This window comes from Mesoplodon bidens (assembly GCF_964165515.1).
Source record: "Mesoplodon bidens genome assembly, chromosome: 9".
Classification (NCBI taxonomy): Eukaryota; Metazoa; Chordata; class Mammalia; order Artiodactyla; family Ziphiidae; genus Mesoplodon; species Mesoplodon bidens.
Window position 1 is genome coordinate 67065252 of NC_138166.1, and position 20892 is coordinate 67086143.

The 20892-nt window shown below is 37.9% G+C and overlaps 1 long non-coding RNA gene across 1 annotated transcript in view; it reads left to right on the forward strand.

Annotated features, from left to right (window-relative positions):
* The window catches only part of LOC308622874, a 50738-nt gene extending 30633 nt beyond the window's left edge, over positions 1–20105 (forward strand). Inside the window, exons 3-5 of the long non-coding RNA XR_014016698.1 lie at positions 2402–2591; positions 19409–19483; positions 20049–20105. This is a non-coding gene — a long non-coding RNA (uncharacterized lncRNA). The remainder of the gene's footprint in view (positions 1–2401; positions 2592–19408; positions 19484–20048) is intronic.
* Positions 20106–20892: the final 787 nt, after the last annotated feature.

Genomic DNA, 20892 nt, shown 5'->3' on the forward strand with positions numbered 1-20892 from the left:
TTATCCAGGAAGGGTCTATGGAGAACCCTCTTGTCTAATGGTATAGATCCTTATGACATACATGGGAGACAGAGAACGTTTTTGAGACTGCTGTACCAGCAGAAACAATGCCAACTTGGACAGAAGAATACAGACAAGATGAAATAAAGGATGGTCGTTGGGCTTCTGGGATTCTACACGAGGGAAATGAGCTGATAGAGGTCATTGACTTAAAAAATATGCAGCTCTTCAAGAAAAAGGAGAATGGCTCCAAGGGCAGAGCTGCAAATGCAGAAGCACAAGCCAGAGAGGTGGGGGCAGAGTAAGATGGAGACACTGATATTGCCAGAGCCTCTGTGAGAGAACACATTTCTGTTGCTTTAGGCTTCCAAGTTTGTAGTAATTTGTATGGCAGCCTAGGAAACAAATACATTCACATCTTCTGAAATTTGCTGGTATCATTTGCATTCTATTTTAGGTAATAAACCATCTTCCCCAACAGATGTGTCTGGATTTTTTTTTTTTTACTCTCTCTCTCTTTTAAACCTTTTTTTATGTACACGTAAAAGCTAGACAAAAGCAAAGTAGATGAGAAGACAGAATGGAGTCTTATATTGAATGGAATGGAATGGAAGTCATATTAGGGTTTGAGTCAAACTAAGTTTAAGGTCTACTCCACTAACTGTGACATTGAGCAAATGAATTAACGTCTCTGAATCTACTTTCTTTAACTATAAGATGGAGATAATAACAATAAAGTTAAGAGAATTAAAGTAGAAAATATATTTAATTTGGCAGGCACAATGTATGCTAGTTTTCTTCCTTCCCTTTATCCCAGTAGGAATATTATGAATAAGCAATAGGAGGAGGTTACCTTGTAATCATGAATTTAATGCTTGCAAATTTTGAACATCTAAAATGGTTTTAATCCATGTGGCAATTTAGAAAGACTGATCAGAAACTTAGATCTTTTGCAGTCGTTGTAAAACCTACTTTTACATAGATGTATATCTTTATGGCCCCAGGGAATTCATTTAAGAATTTTTTTTGCATGACTACTTGTTAAACTACTTGTTAAACAAAAAAATGTTACACAGTCAGAGGAAAAGAAATAACTCAATTAATGGTAAAAGAAAGGCTGTAGTCTGAGTTTTCTGTTATGTTATTCTATCTGCTATATCTGATCCTCATTATTAAAACGTACTGACAAGCTCATAGATTCCCGAAGTGATCTTAATGATGGATAAATGTCTGTATTTATACTCTCTGCTCACATTTGAGGTTTCATTTTTGAAGACACTTGGAGAAGACACATGCAGAAGTTTTCATCTCTCCTGAGTTAAGTCCTCATTAGCCTCACAGGAAGCATGATAAGAATGCTTTGAAAAGTTGTATCTATTTGTATCGATTGCTTCTCCAACTTTTATGTTCTTATCTTGAGCATGTACCAAAATTCTGAAATTGAAAAATAGATTCCTCAAAGTTACATTTATAATAAAACCTCAAATAAATTTGAAGTGATTGTGCAGTAAAATTTCCTGAAGGAGAAGGAAGAGGCCTCTCCCACTTTATACAATGTCTTTTAAATATTTCTGTTCTCACTTAGAGCTCTTCCTAAAAAGTTGACTTTATATTTTTCCTCATCCTCAAGGACCTCAACTCTAGATGTACATTAGAATTGGAATGTCTGGAGTTGGAACATTGTTGTTTAAAAAAAATATGTGAGCATGTGGAAATTTTCTAGCATGTTCAAGAGTAAAGAGAATAGTATGATGTGTTCCCACATGTCTATCACCAGCTTCAACAGTGAACTTATTATCAGCCTTGTTTCATCTATTCCTTGTTTTACCTGTACTCTCACCCAGCCTTGGATCATGCTGAACCAAATCTAAACCATCATTACAGTTAATTTCATCTGTAAATATCTTCATAAGTATTTCTGATGGAAACTATATTTAAACATAACTGTAACATCCTTATATACTAAATAACACTCACTCCTTAATATCATCAAATATAAATGCTCACATCAAATATAAATGCTCAATTTCCCCAAATGCTCACATTCCCCACAATATTTTGTAATATAATTGCATACAATTTCTTTTAATTAAAATCCAAATAACATGTATACATTATAATTGGAAGATATATATATATATATATATTTAAAACTAATAATACATTTTATTTTTGAAGTAAAGTAAAACATAATAGAGCAATTTTTCATAACATCTGGTGTGTATCTATACATATAGATATGTTAATACATATGAATGTTTATTTAAAAATCATTAATTTTGCATCCTACTACTTTACCAAATTCATTGATTAGCTCTAGTAGTTTTCTGGTAGCATCTTTAGAATTCTCTGTATAGTATCATGTCATCTGCAAACAGTGACAGTTTTACTTCTTTTCCAGGTTGGATTCCTTTTATTTCTTGTTCTTCTCTGATTGCTGTGGCTAAAACTTCCAAACCTATGTTGAATAACAGTGGTGAGAGTGGACAACCTTGTCTTGTTCCTGATCTTAGTGGAAGTGGTTTCAGATTTTCACCATTGAGAATGATGTTGGCTGTGGGTTTGCCATATATGACCTTTAGTATGTTGAGGTAAGTTCCCTCTATGCCTACTTTCTGAAGAATTTTTATCATAAATGGGTGTTGAATTTTGTTGAAAGCTTTTTCTGCATCTATTGAGATGATCATATGCTTTTTCTCCTTCAGTTTGTTAATTTGGTTTATCACATTGATTGATATATGTATACTGAAGAATCCTTGCATTCCCGGGATAAACCCCACTTGATCACGGTGTACAATCCTTTTAATGTGCCGTTGGATTCTGTTTCCTAGTATTTTGTTGAGGACTTTTGCATCTATGTTTATCATTGATATTGGACTGTAAGTTTCTTTTTTTGTGACATCTTTGTCTGATTTTGGTATCAGAGTGATGGTGGCCTTGTAGACTGAGTTTGGGAGTGTTCCTCCCTCCGCTATATTTTGGAAGAGTTTGAGAAGGATAGGTGTTAGCTCTTCACTAGTTTTTGATAGAATTCACCTGTGAAGCCATCTGGTCCTGGGCTTTTGTTTGCTGGAAGATTTTTAATCACAGTTTCAATTTCAGTGCTTGTGATTGGGCTGTTCATATTTTCTATTTCTTCCTGATTCAGTCTTGGCAGGTTGTGCATTTCGAAGAATTTGTCCGTTTCTTCCAGGTTGTCGATTTTATTGGCATATAGTTGCTTGCAGTAATCTCTCATGATCCTTTGTATTTCTGCAGTGTCAGTTGTTACTTCTCCTTTTTCATTTCTAATTCTATTGATTTGAGTCTTCTCCCGTTTTTTCTTGATGAGTCTGGCTAATGGTTTATCAATTTTGTTTATCTTCTCAAAGAACCAGCTTTTAGTTTTATTGATATTTGCTATCGTTTCCTTCATTTCTTCTTCAATTATTTCTGATCTGATCTTTATGATTTCTTTCCTTCTGTTAACTTTGTTTTTTTTTGTGTTGTTCTTCTTTCTCTAATTGCTTTAGGTGTAAGATTAGGTTGTTAGTTTGAGATGTTTCTTGACATAGGATTGTGTTGCTATAAACTTCCCTCTTAGAACTGCTTTTGCTGCATCCCATAGGTTTTGGGTCATTGTGTTTTCATTGTCATTTGTTTCAAGGTATTTCTTGATTTCCTCTTTGATTTCTTCCTTGATCTCTTGGTTTAGTAGTGTATTGTTTAGCTTCCTTGTGTTTGTATTTTTTACAGATTTTTTCCTGTAATTGGTATCTCATCTCGTAGCACTGTGGTCAGAAAAGAAACTTGATATGATTTCAATTTTCTTAAGCTTACCAAGGCTTGATTTGTGACCCAAGATTTGATCTATCTTGGAGAATGTTCTATGAGCTCTGGAGAAGAAAGTGTATTCTGTTGTTTTTGGATGGAATGTCCTATAAATATCAATTAAGTCCATCTTGTTTAATGTATGATTTAAAGCTTGTGTCCCTTATTTATTTTCATTTTGGATGATCTGTCCATTGGTGAAAGTGGGCTATTAAAGTCCCCTACTATTATTGTGTTACTGTCGATTTCCCCTTTTATGGCTGTTGGCATTTGCCTTATGTACTGAGGTGCTCCCATGTTGGGTCATAAATATTTACAATTGTTATATCTTCTTCTCGGATTGATCCCTTGATCATTATGTAGTGTCCTTCTTTGTTAATTGTAATAGTCTTTATTTTAAAGTCTATTTTGTCTGATATGAGAATAGCTACTCCAGCTTTCTTTTGATTTCCATTTGCATAGAATATCTTTTTCCATCCCCTCATTTTCAGTCTGTATGTGTTCCTAGGTCTGAAGTGGGTCTGTTGTAGACAGCATATAGAAGGGTCTTGTTTTTGTATCCATTCAGCCAGTCTATTTCTTTTGATTGGAGCATTTAATCCATTTACATTTAAGGTAGTTATCATTATGTATGTTCCTATTCCCATTTTCTTAATTGTTTTGGGTTTGTTATTGTAGGTCTTTTCCTTCTCTTGTGTTTCCTGCCTAGAGAAGTTCCTTTAGCATATGCTGTAAAGCTGGTTTGGTGGTGCTCAATTCTCTTAGCTTTTGCTTGTCTGTAAAGTTTTTAATTTTCCTGTTGAATCTGAATTAGATCCTTGCTGTGTAGAGTAATCTTGGTTGTAGGTTTTTCCCTTTCATCACTTTAAATATGTCCTGCCACTCCCTTCTGGCTTGCAGAGTTTCTACCGAAAGATCAGCTGTTAACCTTATGGGGATTTCTTTATATATTATTTGTTGCTTTTCCCTTGCTGTTTTTAATAGTTATTCTTTGTATTTAATTTTTGATAGTTTGATTAATATGTGTCTTGGCATGTTTCTCCTTGGTTTTATCTTGTATGGGACTCTCTGTGCTTCCTGGAGTTGACTATTTCCTTTCCCATATTAGGGAAGTTTTCAACTATAATCTCTTCAAAGATTTTCTCAGTGTTTTTTTTTTCTCTTCTTCTGGCACCCCTATAATTCGAATGTTGGTGCATTTAATGTTGTCCCAGAGGTCTCTGAGACTGTCCTCAATTCTTTTCATTCTTTTTTCTTTATTCTGCTCTGCAGTAGTCATTTCCACTATTTTATCTTCCAGGTCACTTATCCATTCTTCTTCCTCAGTTATTCTGCTATTGATTCCATCTGGAGAATTTTTAATTTCATTTATTAGGTTGTTCATCACTGTTTGTTTGCTCTTTAGTTCTTCTAGGTCCTTGTTAAACATTTCTTGTATTTTCTCCATTCTATTTCCAAGATTTTGGATCATCTTTACTATCATTACTCTGAATTGTTTTCCAGGTAGACTGCATATTTCTTCTTCATTTGTTTGGTCTGGTTGGTTTTTACCTTGCTTCTTCATCTGCTTTGTATTTCTCTGTCTAGTAATTTTGCTTAACTTACTGTGTTTGGGGTCTCCTTTTCACACGCTGCAGGTTCATAGTTCCCATTGTTTTTGGTGTCTGCCCCCAGTGGCTAAGGTTGGTTCAGTGATTTTGTAGGCTTCCTGGTGGAGGGGACTTGTGCCTGTGTTCTGGTGGATGAGGCTGGATCTTGTCTTTCTGATGGGCAGGTCTACATCCAGCGGTGTGTTTTGGGGTGTCTGTGACCTTATTATGATTCTAGGCAGCCTCTCTGCTAATGGGTGGCGTTGTGTTCCTGTTTTGTTAGTTGTTTGGCATAGGGTGTCCAGCACTGTAGCTTGCTGGTCGTTGAGTGGGTCTTAGTGTTGAGATGGAGATTTCTTGGAGAGCTTTCATAATTTGATATTAAGTGGAGCTGGGAGGTCTTTGGTGGACCAATGTCATGAACTCGGCTCTCCGACCTCAGAGGCTGAGGCCTGACACCCGGCTGGAGCACCAAGAACCTGTCAGCCACAGGGCTCAGAAGAAAAGGGAGAAAAAATAAAAAGAAAGAAAAGAGTAAAATAAAATGAAGTTATTAAAATAAAAATTAAAGGAAATTATTAAGAATAAAAAAATTAAAAAGTGATTAAAAAAAGAAAGAAAGGAAGAAGAGAGCAACCAAACCTAAAAAAAAATGCAGCAATGATAACAAGCACTAAAAACTATACAAAAAAAAGAAAAAAGGAAAACAAAATGGACAGACAGAACCCTAGGACAAATGGTAAAAGCAATGCTATACAGACAAAATCCCACAAAGAAGCATACACATATACACTCACAAAAATAAAAAAGTAAAAAATATATATGTATAAAAAAAAGAAGAGAGCAACCAAATCAATAAACAAATCTATCAATGATAATAAGCTCTAAATACTAAAGTAAGATAAACATAAAACCAGAAACAAATTAGATGCAGAAAGCAACCCTCAAGTCTACAGTTTCTCCCAAAGGCCACTGCCTCAATTTTGGGATGATTCGTTGTCTATTCAGGTATTCCACAGATTCAGGGTACATCAGGTTGATGGTGGAGATTTAATCCACCGCTCCTGAGGCTGGTGGGAGAGATTTCTCTTTCTCTTCTTTGTTTGCACAGCTCCTGGGGTTCAGCTTTGGATTTGGCCCTGCCTCTGCGTGTACGTCACTGGAAGGCATCTGTTCCCCTCCCAGACAGGACGGGGTTAATGTAGCAGCTGATTAAGGGGCTGTGGCTCACTCAGGCTGAGGGGAGGGGGTGGTACAGGATTCAGGGCAAACCTGCGGAGGCAGAGGCCAGTGTGATGTTGCAAAAGCCTGAGGTAAGCTTTGTGTTGGGGAAGTTGTCCCTGGATCACGGGACCCTGGCAGTGGTGGGCTGCAGAGGCTCCCGGGAGGGGAGGTGTGGATAGTGACCTGTGCTTGCACACAGGTTTCTTGGTGGCTGTAGCAGCAGCGTTAGTGTCTCATGTCCGTCTCTGGGGTCCGCGCTGATAGCCATGACTTGCACCCATCTCTGGGACTCGTTTAGGCGGTGCTCTGAATCCCCTCTCCTCCGCACCCCGAAACAACGGTCTCTTGCCTCTTAGGCAGTTCCAGGCTTTTTCCTGGACTCCCAGCTAGCTGTGGTACACCAGCGCCCTTCAGGCTGTGTTCACGCAGCCAACCCCACTCCTCTCCCTGGCATCTGACCTCTGAAGCTCGAGCCTCAGCTCCCAGTCTCCACTGGCCCCGGCAGGTGAGCAGACAAGCCACTCTCAGGCTGGTGAGTGCTGGTCAGTGCCAATCTTCTGTGCAGGAATCTCTCCGCTCTGCCCTCTGCACCCCTGTTGCTGGGCTCACCTCCGTCGCTCCGGAGATTCCCCTCCTCCCACCCCCGTCTCTGCCAGTGAAGGGGCTTCCCAGTGTGTGGAAATTTTTCCTTCTTCACAGCTCCCTCCCGGAGGTGCAGGTCTTATCCCTCTTCTTTTGTCTCTTTTTTCTTTTGCCCTACCCAAATACGTGGGGAGTTTCTTGCCTTTTGGGAAGTCTGATGTCTTCTGCCAGCATTCAGTAGGTGTTCTTTAGGAGTTGTTCCACATGTAGATGTATTTCTGATGTATTTGTGGTGCCTCTGCCATCTTGAAGGTCCCTGTATTAATAGATATATTTTTGAGTCTTTTTTGTAAGGTGTCCTTTTCTCTCTTGTTTTCTTTGTTATTTATTGAAGAAATGTCTCAGTATATGACTTGATATTGTAGCCCCTAGACACATGTAGTTATTTATATTTTAGTTAATTAAAATTAAAGAAAAATTTAGCATAGATAAATAAAATTTTAAGTATTACATTAAACATATTTCAAATGTTCATTAGCCCTATGTAGCTATGTATTGAATAATGCAGATACAGAACGATTCCACTGTTGAAAGTTCTATCAGAATGTTCTTTTGTAGGGTTTCCCACAGAAAGTTTTTTTGTTTTTTGGGTTTTTTTTCTGATTATACCCTTATATGTCATTTTAAATGGTCTGACCTCTGTATTTCTTGTAAATTGATAAATATATCTAGAGCCTTGATGGATTTATGTTTAATGTTTTGCCAAAACTGCTATATAATTTTATTGTGCACTTACATCAGGAGGTATATAAAATCTGATGGTCTCTTTTCATGATGTTAGTAGCCACTGATTATCATTGCCTAATTTTAATAAAATAGTGCATTTGAATTACTCCATAAGTTTCATAATTTCTTTTCTGCCCCATGCCTTTCTTGCCTGGATAATTGTAGTATATTTATTGCAAGTGATGTTGATTATAACTAGATTTTTATCTTAGCCTCTATTACCCCAGACTCTTGGCATCCTTCAGGGAAAAAAGTAATCAGCCGAAGATCTTCCATTGTCATAGATCTTAGTCCACATTTTCTATTATTTTGATCACAATAACAGAGAACCTACTTTTCTGGGTTGAAAACTACTTTGTTAATTTTTATTCTTTTATAAAATAAAATTTCTCCTGGAGGTTTTATGCTTTAAGAGGACAGATTAAATACATGTATCTAATATTGATCCTTTCAAACTTCACTAAAGCTATAATAAAGGGATAATTTTTTAAAAGACATAGATCCATAAAGACAGGAGAGAAAAACAATTGGAATAGCATTTTGGAAGTCAGGAAGCAGATGGGCAAGGACTACCCACTTAGCAAATGCTAACCTGGAAATAGAAAAAACTGAGAAAGAACCAAAATTAAACTGTAAAATTTTCAAAAAACCTAGGAACTGGCAGTACTTATGGAACTTGCAGTGAAGCAGTTTGCTGTTAAAGATGATATAAAAAGCAAATTCCTAGATAACCTCTCCCATTTCATTTGCCTTCCCCTCCATTACTCAAGTAGTGCTCTGGAGATTTGTATGCTAATGAAGGTTAAACTGTTCCTGGGCTAGACTGTTGAGAATAAATGTATAGTACCATAAAGAGAAGAATGAATAGAATATATATATATATATATTATATATATATAATATATATATACATAAGCACACACACATATATATATATATAAAAGCACCAAGGTTTTTGTCCCATACTTAAATTAGCTCTCAGGGCATGGGCAACCAAACTTCTGTTGCCTGATAGATGACTAAAAGACCTGCCTTTGGGAAATTGATCTTCCCATAAAATAAGAAAGCAAAGATATTGACATGAAGGTTTTCCTAATACCTGTCCAGATCTCCCTCCAGTGAAGTTCCAGTTTGCCAGTACTCCCTTGGATGCTCAGAGTGTTCAGTCTGGTTTTGAGCCCACCTCCTGCTATTCTTCATCATGAGCAGGCAAATAGATGACAAGGAAGGTAGAAAAAAATAAGCAAATAGAAAAAGAAAAGCAACTTGGAGAGGACAAGTATGATGCAGAAAGAAAACAATTAACATTAATATCCTAACAGTGATCATAGAGACTATTGTATTCATAAAAGAAAGACTGGGTAGTATGAAGAGGAACATTCAGAGAGTACCATAAAATTAGAAAAATGATCACAGGAAAAGAATACTTATGAAAGTGTTGTGATATAAAGTTGTAGAAATGTCTCAGAGATTAAAACAAAAAGACAAAAAAAAAAAAGAGAAAGATAGATAACAAAACTAGAGGACCATTTTTTTTCAAGAGCAACATTGGAAGCAAGAAACAATGTACAATGCCTTCAAATATCTGAATAAAAATGGTTTACAACTGACCATTCTATACCTGGCCTGCTATCAGGTTTTATCTTAGACATGTAAGAAAAGGGAAATTTAATTTCCCATTCCCCTTTCTTCAGAAGGTATTGAAAAATGTGTTCCATAAAAATGGAAACATTAACCAGTAAAGATGAATACAAAGGTGGGATGGGGGTAGGAGACAGGAGATCCAATACAAGAAAAAGAAAAAGAACCTTTAGGATGATGATGAAAAGGAAATCCCAGGGTGATTGCTGTGCTCTAGGTTTAGATGACAATCTGTGAACATGGCTGTCGTTTGAAAAGTTGGTGGCCAAGTACAATGTAGAGCTTCATATTCAGAGCGATTCATCCCACAGAGTGAACTGATAGGCAAGGTGGATGTCAACAAAGTTATCTCTTTTATTAATATGATTCACAATGTTGATATATGACCGAGACTGGAGGAGAAGAAAACCAAGAAGTCACAAATGGTTATATTGAAGCCTGGTGTCTTTTTCAACTAACATTATGATAAGACCCTCATCCCCTCATGCATTAAAATGCAGAAAAAACACAAATATAGCCCAACTTGAATTCTCTTAAAAAAAAACCTGTTGTACATACATAAAATTCTCCCCAAATTCACACCCACCTGGAATCTCAGAATATGACCTTTTTGGGGAACAGAGTCTTTGCAGATGTAATTAGTTAAGATGAGGTCATACTGGATTAGGATGGACCCCAAATTCATATACGAAGAAGAGAGGAGAGGACACAAAGAAACAGAGAAGAAGGTTACGTGAAGACAGAGCCAGATCAGAGTTATGCAGGTACAAGCCAAGAACACCAAGGATTGCTGTCAACTGCCAGAGACTAGGAAGAGGTGAGGCAAGATTCTTCCCTAGAGCCTTCAGAGGGAGCAAGGCGACACCATGATTTCAGAATTTCAGCCTCCAGAACTGTAAGAGAATAAACTTCTGTTGTTTTAAGCCACCCAGTTTGTGGTAATTTACTTACAATTAATAGGTTTATTTTCTAGAGGTTCAGAATTTCAAGTTCAAAAAATATGATCATTTCTATAGAAGTTGGGCACTGGGCTTTTGGTTCATAGGCATGATTTATTCCCATTGTTTTTTTAGGGGAAAATCAAATCAAGTGGTCTCATTGCAACTCATGGTTCTAGTCCCCCAAATGTAATCCTTACTAAGTGTGAGGACTGCTTGTAGAAAGGTGCCATCTGTCCTTTTGATCAGACTGGCAACGCTGATGGTGAAGGGATGTAGTCTCAGTGAGAACAATTTGGAAAAGATTAATTCTGACTCACTCCTATCATTGCTCTCAAGGTCCCTCATACCTGCCCACTACATCCATATTACCTCCTTCATTTCCTTTCTGACTATTCATATGATGCAGCTGAGAAGGTTGCTTGACCTCTAACACTTCCCTTGAGAGTTCACATTCCTTGTTTCTACTGTTTTGAAGACGATTTCACATTAAACACAGATGGTCTCTATTCTAAGCTCTTAAAATACTTCTATCTTTTAAAAAATAGGGAAAATAATCCATATACTAAATGGGTCAGAATATTCACAGAAAATGAAAGAAATATTTATATTATTTTAGAATAGAGGATGCTTATGGATTGAATGATTATGATATGAAAATATTTTTACTTTCCAAGAATATTTATTAAGAAGTAAAAATTTTAGGCACATCAAACCTGATGCAAAAGATAGCTCCTGGGTTTAAGCCAATTTGCTGAATAGCACCCTTATGGGGAATTGAGGAATTCATTCTGAGTCTCTCGTTAGCACTTTTCCTATCCTTAACTCTAAGTACTCCTTGGTGTTCTTTTCAGAATAAGAATATAATAATTTTTTTCCTGCCTTGAGGACCATTAGGGAATTTTGAAATATGATTCTCTATAAATTCAAAGTGGCATGAGGGGTTTCTGGCAAGCAGAAGCATGTGTTTTGCCAGTTTGGAATTCCACCAAATGCTATAATTGGTGTCTAAAGATGTGCAAGAATGGATTTTCTTTGTTTGTATGCAGTAGGATATGGATACGACTCATTTTAGTCATGGAACCAATTTGATATGTATAATCCAGGTATAGGTGACAATAAAAGAACAAAAGTAAATATTCTGTGGGAGTGTGAAACCTCAGAGATTGGCATTCCCTTGACTGTCTCCCTCTGTGGCAGGCATCGTTACCACTCAGATAGCCTTGCTTCCTTTCTCAGACAAATGGATTTCCTGATAGCACTTTGCCAGGAAGTCAGTTGACCTCATCAACCACAGTTTTGTTTTGTTTTTTTTCTGAGAAAGATAAGGACACCTGTTCTGTAGAAAAGAGATAAAAGAAGATGTCATCAGTGAAGTCAGTGGATCAGTTGGCCATGTGGTCGACCTGTGTAACCTGATAAATCTCTTTAGGAGCATATGGTCCCAGCAGATGCTATGTTAGGTGAAGTGTGCAGAATGGAAGGAGGAATGTAAATGAATAGAGGCTCATAGGGGCACCATAGAGAAATTGCAGCACACAGAAGGAATTGAAAAGGGCTGTCCAGAGGCATAGGAAGTTAATCAAAGGAGAAAGGTGTCATGGAAACAGAAGGAAGAGAGGAATTCAAGAGAAAGTGATTAGTTATTTGTTCCAGAGATCTTAAATACGATAGCCTGAAAACTGTCTGTGGAACTTTGTAATAAGGGTGATTTTTGGCACAATGTAAGATAATAACTAGTGTTGTTAGTAAGAGGACTTTTGGTACAGTGAGACAGCATAGGTAGACTGCATTGGGTAAAGAGTGAATGGGTTATGGGAAGGTACAGAGCAACTGTCAACTTCTCTTTCAATAAGTTTTTGTGAAGGGGAGAATAGAGGCAAGATAGTAAATAAAAAAAAAAGTGGGCAGTGACCCCTAGTGAATTACAGTGTATAAGAGGGAGAAACATAGTTAGATATTGTGAACACAGTGTTTTCTTTGTATTTAATTTTTGACAGTTTGATTAATATGTGTCTTGGCGTATTTCTACTTGGATTTATTGTGTATGGGACTCTGTGCCTCCTGGACTTGATTAACTATTTCCTTTCCCATATTAGGGAAGTTTTCAACTATAATCTTTTCAAATATTTTCTCAGTCCCTTTCTTTTTCTCTTCTTCTTCTGGAACCCCTATAATTCGAATGTTGGTGTGTATAATGTTGTCCCAGAGGTCTCTGAGACTGTCCTCAGTTCTTTTCATTCTTTTTTTCTTCTGCTCTGCAGTAGTTATTTCCACTATTTTATCTTCCAGGTCACTTATCCGTTCTTCTGCCTCAGTTATTCTGCTATTGATCCCTTCTAGAGTATTTTTAATTTCATTTATTGTGTTGTTCATCGTTGCTTGTTTCATCTGTAGTTCTTCTATGTCCTTGTTAAATGTTTCTTGCATTTTGTCTTCTATTTCCAAGATTTTGGACCATCTTTACGATCATTATTCTGAATTCTTTTTCAGGTAGACTGCCTATTTCCTCTTCATTTGTTAGGTCTGGTGGGTTTTTATCTTGCTCCTTCATCTGCTGTGTGTTTTTCTGTCTTCTCATTTTGCTTATGTTACTGTGTTTGGGGTCTCCTTTTTGCAGGCTGCAGGTTTGTAGTTCCCGTTGTTTTTGGTGTCTGTCCTCAGTGGTTAAAGTTGGTTCAGTGGGTTGTGTAGGCTTCCTGGTGGAGGGGACTAGTGCCTGTGTTCTGGTGGATGAGGCTGGATCTTGTCTTTCTGGTGGGCAGGTCCACGTCTGGTGGTATGTTTTGGGGTGTCTGTGGCCTTATTATGATTTTAGGCAGCCTCTCTGCTAATGGGTGGCATTGTGTTCCTGTCTTGCTAGTTGTTTGGCATAGGGTGTCCAGCACTGTAGCTTGCTGGTCGTTGAGTGAAGCTGGGTGCTGGTGTTGAGATGGAAATCTCTGGAAGATTTTCACCGTTTGACATTATGTGGAGCTGGGAAGTCTCTTGTGGACCAGTGTCCTGAAGTTGGCTCTCCCACTTCAGAGGCACAGCACTGACTCCTGGCTGCAGCAGCAAGAGCCTTTCATCCACATGGCTCCTCAATTTGGGATGATTCGTTGTCTCTTCATGTATTCCACAGATGCACGGTACACGGTACATCAAGTTGATTGCGGAGCTTTAATCCGCTGCTTCTGAGGCTGCTGGGAGAGATTTCCCTTTCTCTTCTTTGTTCTCACAGCTCCCGGGTCTCAGCTTTGGATTTGGCCCCGCCTCTGCGTGTAGGTCGCCGGAGGGTGTCTCTTCTTCTCTCAGACAGGACAGGGTTAAAGGAGCAGCCGCTTTGGGGACTCTGGCTCACTCAGGCTGGGGGTGGGGGGGTTGTAGGGAGGGGCACAGAGTGTGGGGCGGGGCGAGCCTGCGCGGCAGAGGCCGGCGTGACGTTGCATCAGCCCGAGGCGCGCCGTGTGCTCTCCCGGGTAAGCCATCCCTGGATCCTGGGACCCCAGCAGTGGTGGGCTGCACAGGCTCCCCGGAAGGAGAGCGTGGATAGTGACCTGTGCTCGCACACAGGCCTTTTGGCGGTGGCAGCAGCAGCCCCAGCGTCCCACGCCCGTCTCTGGCATCCGCGCTTTCATCCGCGGCTCACGCCCGTCTCTGTAGCTCCTTTAAGCAGCGCTCTTAATCCCCTCTCCTCGCGCACCAGGAAACAAAGAGGGAAGAAAATGTCTCTTGCCTCTTCGGCAGGTCCAGACTTTTTCCCGGACTCCCTCCTGGCCAGCCGTGGCGCACTAGCCCCTTCAGGCTGTGTTCTCGCTGCCAGTCCTCTCCCTGCGCTCCGACCGAAGCCCGAGCCTCAGCTCCCAGCCCCGCCCGCCCCGGCGGGTGAGCAGACAAGCCTCTCGGGCTGGTGAGTGCCGGTCGGCACCGATCCTCTGTGTGGGAATCTCTCCGCTTTCCCCTCCGCACCCCTGTTGCTGTGCTCTCCTCCGCGGCTCCGAAGCTTTCCCCCTCTGCCACCCGCAGTGTCCGCCCGCGAAGGGGCTTCCTAGTGTGCGGAAACCTTTCCTCCTTCACGGTTCCCTCCCACTGGTGCAGGTCCCGTCCCTATCCTTTTGTCTCTGTTTATTCTTTTTTCTTTTGCCCTACCCAGGTACGTGGGGAGTTTCTTGCCTTTTGGGGGGTCTGAGGTCTTCTGCCAGCGTTCAGTAGTTGTTCTGTAGGAGTTGTTCCACGTGTAGATGAATTTCTGGTGTATCTGTGGGGAGGAAGGTGATCTCCGCGCCTTACTCTTCCGCCATCTTCCCCTCTCTCCCTCTATCCACTTTTGAAGCATCTTTCCTAAATCTGCGAAATGTCCAGGTCAAAGTAATACAGTACAGAATAGATAACTAAATCCTTGCTAGGCGTTAACTAGGGTAAATACATTTGGAGAACTGCCTCTCAGTTTAAACCTGTGGAACTGTGACTATACCATGGTTTTAGAGACTGTTTCATCATGTCATGGCCTGTCTTATAAGACTGTTTTCAGTCCCCTGACACTTAAAATAATCACAGTCAAACAGAAACTAAGCTGCTGGGGTATGTGTTAATTGCTCCACACTAGTGAGTAGAGATAACAGGAGCTGAGGTTCCCTTGAGATCCAGAAGAGTTGTGAAGGGTCAGTTTCAAAATGAGTATTATTAGATTGGTTAAAAATAGCTCATTTCTTGGACAGTATATTTAACATTGTTTGAACATTATTAAATAGGCTGAAGGTGCTAATCATAACAGTAAATTATTCAATAGAAATGCTTTTGAGTATGTGGTTTCTGCTCCTTCTGTCCCCCCGACCCCGGCTGCTGGGAACTTTTATTATATACAGGGGCTTCTATACATAGATTTCTCCATGAAATAGAGGGCACACGTTCAACATTCTGATTCTGTGATGATCTATATGAGATGAACTGATGATTCTCAGTGGCTTAATTGATGTTTGGTGCAGTGCTTGTCTGTGGCTACAATGGTCCCTAAAATTCCAGGCCAGTGTTTTAAGATAAGAAAGAATTTAACTCAAGCTTTATATTTTTATTAATTATAGTTTTTTGCTGTTTTCATAAATAAGGATCAAATGCACAGTTTCTTTTACTTGAAAACTCTCAACAGTCTACGCATAAATAGTACCAAAATAGATATAAAAAATGAGAGGTGTCAGAGTTGAACTTATGAATTTCTGATCTATGAGATCAACTATATTCACTGGATCAGCATTATAAATGCAAGACTGTAAATGACTCATTTCATTTTCTGATAACTGAAGCGACAGATTACTAACTTGAACAGACGAATGCTGTTAGTTCAGATTTTGTTATTTGCATTTGAGTAAAATTTTTCCTTTCATTCAGAATGAACTAAAATAAAACTGCTTTACACTTTCTTAGAAGAGCATTTTTCATTAATATCAACTATTTGTCTTTCTCATTTAAAGGAAACTAAAAAAAATGTGTCTACAAAATGTTAAAATCTGGGAGATGTTTGAAGAGAATACATTCTTTATAAGCCACAGAGAGACATTTATTTATTATTTATTTCTGGGTAACATTATTGATAAATTTTCAACTGTAATTTATACTTGCAGGCAAAAATGTGTTATATTTTCAGAAGTACTAATTTGATTATATAGAACATTTTAACATGTTTTAAATTCTAATTGCTTTTCAATTAGTATAAATAATTATATTGTCTGAATATATGCATAAGTTGAATTATCATTGATTAATATTTTTTGAGTAGGGCTTCCCTGGTGGCGCAGTGGTTGAGAGTCCGCCTGCCGATGCAGGGGACACAGGTTCGTGTCCCGCTCCAGGAAGATCCCACATGCCGCGGAGCGGCTGGGCCCGTGAGCCATGGCCGCTGAGCCTGCGTGTCCGGAGCCTGTGCTCTGCAACGGGAGAGGCCACAACAGTGAGAGGCCCACGTACCGCAAAAAAAAAAAAAAAAAAATTTTTTTTGAGTAGATACCACTTCAAATAGCAAATAGGAATAGTGAAAAATAAGTGATGTGAAAGAAAAGATTCCATCACCCAGAACTTTAAATAAATAATTGTTTTTAAAATTTATATGTATATTTTTCTAGTGCTTATGAATTCTAAAGCGTTATGTCTTCAGTATATGGTTTTAAAGGATAGGTTTGTGAGTTTTTAAATTATCTTCTTTCTTTAACAAAACAGGAACCTGGAGAGAGGAGGAAAAGATGGAAGAAAAAAATTACTGAAATGCACTCATAATTTTTTTCATATTAAGTGGACACCTTGTAATAAATATTCAAGTAACTGATAATCTGGTAGGCATGTGGTATAATTTTTAAAAGGGACACACATACACACACTCACACATATACTTTTCTCTTTTCTAATCTATAATAGAATTTTAATTTAATATAAACAGAAACAACTGTTCAGTATAAGAATTAAAATACATTTTAATTTAATATAAAATTTGTTTAATGTAAACAAATAGATGTTCAAAATGACATTAATTTCTCAGACTTTAACTATAAGAAATACTAGCTTGTAAGAAAAGATGGTTATATCTAATAGCTTGGATTGTAGGAAGAAGTTCCTGAAGACAATTAGACCAATCACACACATGAAAAAACATTGAAATATGCTTTACTGGGTCAGTGCCACTGTACCAAAGCATTGTAAGGCCACAAAAACTAATTACCAGAAATAGCTTTCATAATAAGGAGCAATCCAATAGAGTACATAAATGTAAATAAAATATAATAATACACATTGAATTTGAAAAGTTTTAAGTTAGAAGCAAGTAAAGTCTCAGAGGAGCTCCTGGAAGGAAAATATTATTTCCTCTGTGGAAGATCGTACAAACTTTAAATCTGTATGAGATTTGGGTTTTGTTTTTGTTTTGTTTTATGTTTTGGTTTTGGTGATGGGGTATGAGTGGGGTGCAAAGGCTGCCAGAGATTTTGAAGATATTTGGGTGAAGGCCACACATCCACGCTGTGGAGGAAACTTCAGCAGGGGGCCTGCATTATAAAGTCCAACAGTGAAGGCCATGTAAGGATGGTGCTCTTCTCCATGTTGCCAGCACTCTTGCTCTCCTTGTGTTTCAGAAGGTAGCTGTCTGGAATTCAGGCCCCTAAGTTCAGATAAGGAGAGTTTGTGTAGTGTGAGTTTGGATAGATAGGGGTACTTGCATAGCATTTTTCAAAATTCTCCACTATATGAGATATAATTTAGACACAATATAATTCAAAAATTGGCGAAAGCCTAAGAATGTTTGCCTCACCCAGTTCCATGTACCCATTTACAGTTCATCCTCTCCTCCACCCACAGAACAGTCAACCACTGACCTTTCCATCTTTACAATTTTGCCTTGTCTAGAATTTTACATAAATTGGAATCATACAGTATCAACTTTTGGGTGATTCTGACTTTTCATTTAGTATAATGCTTTTAACATTCATCTATGCAAAAAATCATGTATTTATGTGAATATCAGTAGTTTGTTACTTTTGATTGCTTATCCCATTATATTGGTCTGTCACCCATTGTTTACCCACTCACCAGTTCATAAGGATTGGGATTTTTTTCAGTTTTATCCTATTATGAATAAAGCTGCTAAGACCATTCAAATACAACTTTTTTGTGTAGAGAGATGTTTCTGTTTCTCCTGGGAGTGCAATAGCTGGGTTGTATGTTGAGTACATGTTTACCTTTATAAGACACTGCCAAACTGCTTTCCAACATGGCTATACCAGTTTGCATTCCTGCCAGCAATGTATAAGAGTTCCACTTGCTGCACATTCTTTCCAAAACTTCGACTTTTTATTCTTTTAACTATTCTAAATTGTAATGGTATCTCATTGTGATTTTAATTTTCATTTCTCTAATAATAAATGATGTGGAGCACAATTTCATGTGCTTATTTGCCACATATAAGTATATGCTTTTTCTTTGCTGAAGTGTCTCTTCACATATTTTGCCCAATTTTTGAAATAGTTTTAGTTCTTATATTTGTCTATGATCCAATTTGAGTTAATCTTTGCATATGTTGTGAGTTAAGAGGCTAGATTTATCTTTTCATATGTGGTTATACACTGGTGTGAGTACCACTTGTTGAAAAGACTATCCTTTATTCATTGGGTTCTCGGGCATCTTTGTTAAAACTGAATTTACCATGAATGTGAGAATTAATTTCTGGATTCTCAGTTCTGTTCCATTGATCTATGTGTTTCTTCTCTTGCTAGAACCACAATTCTTGATTGTAATAGCTTTATAATAATTTTGAAACTGGGCAGTATAAGTGCTACAGTTTATTTCAGTATTATTTTGGCTATTCTGGGTTACTCATCTTTTCATGTATATTTTAGAATCAGCTTGCCAGTTTCTGCACAGAAGCCTGCTGTAATTTTGAAAGGGTTTGCAATAAATTTGTATATCAATTTGGGGAGAATTGCCAGTTTAACTTATTCTCCTGATCAGGGGATATACTGTATCTCTATGTTGGTCTTTTAAAATTTCTTTCAACAATGTTCTAGAGTTTTCAGTGTACAGTCCTTCCCCGTATTTTGTTAAGGTTATCTCTAAGTAGTATATAATTTTGATATAGTTTAGTAAAATAGTATGTTTGTTTTCAATTCCCAATTTTATTGTTAGTATTTAGAAATAAATTTTCATACTGACCTTGAATATTTGATGTCCCTAAACTTATTACTTTATAGCTTTTTTTGCACACCCCTTATAATTTATTTCATGTAAGATCATATTTATCTCTGAATTAAGACAGTTTTATTTTTTCCTTTCTGATATTTATGATTTTTCTTCCCCTTCCCTTTTTTTCCCTTATTGCAGGGTCTAGAACCTCTATTATTAAGATGAATACAAGTGGTGAGAGCAGATATCCCTGCCTTGTTCATGAAGTTATAGGTAAGCATTCAGTGTTTCAACGTTAAATATAATGTTAGCATTGGGTTTTTGTAGATGTTCTTACTTGGTTTGGGAAAGTTCCCTTCTATTATTAGATTGGTGAGAGATTTTATAATCAGGAATGGATGTTGGGTTTTGGTAAATGCTTTTTCTACAGTTATTGAAATCATTGTGTTTTTTTCTTTTTCAGTCTGAAAATACAGTGAGTTATATTCATTGCTATTTGAATGCTATACTAACCTGTATTCTGAGATAAATCTGATTTGGTCATGTTGCATAATATTTTTAATATATTGTTAAATTTAACTTGCCAACATTTGGTTATGAAATTTTCTACCTATGTTCATGAGGGATATCTATCTATAGCTTTCTTTTTATGTAATGTCTTTTGCTGGCTTTGATGTAAACATAATGCTGGCTTCAAAAAATGAGAGGGATATCTTCCCTCCTTTGTTATTTTCTGAAAGAGTTCTGGTACTATTTGTTTTGTTTTGCTTTGTAACATTCTTTGTAACATCTTTTGTTTTCTCTTGCTTTGTAACATTCTTTTCTGCCTTTTCTTCAGTTCTCTTTCAGTGGGAGCTGCCCATACTAGATATTCAATTTGGTCTTCCTCTCTTAGGTAAGTGAGTGCCTTTAAATGAGGTGCATTTTTCATTTGTTGTCATAATTTTGTGATTCTTTAGAAGTCACTAAGATCAGATTGCTGACATATCTCCTATAGCATCCAACCAGCATATGGTGGAAAGCAAAGCAGCTTCTTTTTTGGACTGACAGCCAGTGAGTAGGAAATCCAGTCCCTCTTCTGTCTCTTCAGCTCACCAGAGCAGCTTCACATCCACAGCAGGCAGGCAGAAGTAGACTCCTAGTTCCTCAAAGACTCCATAGGGGGGCTTGTTTGTTTGTTTGCTTATCCAGGCAACAAGGAGTAGCAAGCACTTTTCTCTGTAGCTGGTCATTTATTCAGTCATTCACAGATATTTAGTGAGTGTCAACTATGTGTCAACTATGTATCCTAACACATAGGATACAGGAAGAAACAAACGAAGAGGTCTCTGCATTCACAGAGTTTATCAGGCTGATAAAAATAGAAATAGAATAAATTATAAAACCATATAATATTTTAAAATGTGGAAAATGCTACTTTAAGAAGAAAAATTAGAGAGTGTAAGGGAGACCTCAAATGCTAGGAGGAGAGGGACAGTTTGCTGTATTGAATTTGCACTTAGATTTCTTCTTATAAAGAAGACATTTGAGAAAAGACTTGAAGGAGATGAGAGATTGAGCCAAGAGACTCTCTAGGGAAGAGCATTCCAGGAGAGGGAACAGCAGGAGCTAAGGCTCCAAGGACAAGACAAGAGCCCTTCTCTGTTCCCTGGCACGAGGGATGAGGTCCAGACCCCACTCCC